We start from the raw sequence: 2,555 nt of genomic DNA on the forward strand, positions 1-2,555 counted from the left end.
TATTGCGAATAAATCAGGACAAACGAATCCACTTCGCCTCACTGAAAGACACTTCCCGTCGCTATATACAAATGAAAATCCAAAACGGAAGAATCAGCTGCGAATATGCGTAGTCTTTTCAAGAAATGACAAGAGAAAGAGATCGCGATTCCAGTGCCAAATTTGTAATGTTGGCCTGTGTGTAACACCATGTTTTAAAAAATATCATACAACCATTCAAGGGTTGTAGCTGCATGCACACTGTGGGACCGGTCTGGCGGAGTACTTCACGGAATGCTTTAGGGATGCTTGCGTCCCTTGATGTTGACATGATCCAGCCAGGAACTGACGCGTTTGCTTCGGTACTTAAGGTGTTGCAGACACGGTATTATATTCCGAGGCTTCTCCTGTTTAAGAAACTCCAAATGTTGTTAAATCTCCTGCGTCTAAAGGAGAAGTACATTGTCAAATTACGGTCACTTCTTAACAAGATGCAGTGTATTTTAGATCATTGAAGAATGCAGGCCGGCCGGTAGAAAAAGGATAGTGTGCTGTTATTCCCGCTGGGCACTGGGCTAGAGATGGACACAGGTAATGTGTAGAATGCTGAACACACCTCGAGGGAGAGGTTGTACAGAACTTGGGAATTAGATTCAGTAACGAGAAGGGTCCCTGTATCTCGTTTCATGCCCATGTTGCAGATTTGGTTGAATTCCTCGAAAGCAGGGCGCGGATTTGTGCGTTACAGGTGGACAAACGAGTCATTCGAGCAACGTTTCGCTTTCAGTTCAGCAGGAGAGTTATTTAGGTACTTTGTGGTAGCCGATTCAGAATTCGCCATCTCGAAGCGGATCGATTTAATTTAGAGACGATGTCTACGGCCAATTACTTCAACCAGGTTTGAGGAACTTCTCGTCATCGCAGCTTGCCGCTCAGGACACGGCGTTGGAACGGTTCATCTCCGTATTAGTAGATGAAGGAGCTGCACGGCGGGCGGAGAGAAGTGCGACTAATTTTCCATTGCATGTGCTGCCCGCCTCTCTTCAAAAGGAGGTGAACGAACGTTGCAGCGATTTTTGGAGCTAAAAGGCGTATCAGCCGCACCTAAGCGGTTAACGTCAGAAGATGAGAGATGCGAGAGAACCTTCCAAAAGACGCATCAGAGGGATCAAAGAGGTCGATGCGTGCTACAGCTATAGCTGAGGCAGGATCTTCGTCCAGTCGCAGCAGTGACGAAGCGAATTGCTCTTCGTTTCTCTTGCATTAACATTGTAGGTTTGCACGGGACTCGAAATTGGCTCAGGCTTATGGTTAATTCATGGAGTCGTACGAGGAGTTGAATCTTAGGTCGCGAGGTTTGAGGTCAGAGATCCCGCGTCAGGAGGTCTAGTATTTACTTCATCGTGCAGTGGTGCAGCAGAATAATTCAAGGTGAAAACTAAAGGTGGTATTTGACGCTTCTAGACGAACGAAAGACGTTCATTTCTTAATTTCTTTTCTACTAACAGGTTCCCCGTTGCAAAGTGATCTCTCACTAATTTTACTCCATTGACGCAGGTACTGGTGTCGCTTTCATGGCGGATATCGTTGAGAGATTTAGAAAGACTCGGGTAGTGCCTCCTACAAGTAGAAGGTCGGTTGGCTAGCTCTTACCTATCCTTCGTTCGGAAACACCCACCAATTTTGCCCCAGCATTCACATCTCAGTCAATTGTTTGTGCGACATGCACACTACCAGTGTCTCCATGGAGGTCCAAGTCTGACCTTGAGTTATCTGATGTCGCAAGTATGAATACTAGGCAGAAATCGGTTAATCAAATCGACTATTCAAGCTTGTATGCCTTGCCAAAAGGCTAAGCCTCAATTGCCTCACCAACTTATGAGCGAGCTCCCTTCCTGTGGATCGAATGGTAGGGAGTAGGGCTTTCACGAATTCCGTTCTCAAATATGCGGATGTAAAGATGCGTATGTCAAAGGGTCGCGGAAATCGCACCGATAAGGGCTACATTCTCTTGTTCATTTCCTTTGCTACTCAAGCTACCCATCTCGAGCTCGTTAGCAACCTAACCTTTGAATCCTTCATTTATGCGTTTCGTCGGTTTGTAGGAAGACGGGACATTTGCCAGAACCTCTACAGCAACAATGGTACTAATTTTCAGGGAGAAAATAATGAGCTCAGGACTACGTTCAACCGTGCTACAAAGTTGTATCATAGGGTGGCATCTCTTCTTGCCAATGATCGAACAAACTGAACTTTCATTTTCCCCATTGCTCCACAATATGGTGGGTTGTGGGAAGCAGGTGTAATATCGGTGAAGCATCACTTGAAAAGAAATGTAGGCGAGCATACGCTTACTTTTGAGGATCTATCCACAGTCCTCGTGGAAATCTAAGCTTTCCTCAATTCTCTTCCGTTGATCCCGCCGAGTTCGGATCCAGACGATGTAAAGGCGCTTACTTCTTCTCATTTCCTCAATGAGGGAGTCTCTGCTTTGATTCAGGACGCCGATTTATCAAAATTTCCAGAGAAACGATTAAATATGTTACAGCTTCTTCAGCGCATCCGCAATAATTTCT

Source organism: Polistes fuscatus, unplaced genomic scaffold (assembly GCF_010416935.1).
Source record: "Polistes fuscatus isolate 324 unplaced genomic scaffold, CU_Pfus_HIC Scaffold33, whole genome shotgun sequence".
NCBI classification, from domain to species: domain Eukaryota; kingdom Metazoa; phylum Arthropoda; class Insecta; order Hymenoptera; family Vespidae; genus Polistes; species Polistes fuscatus.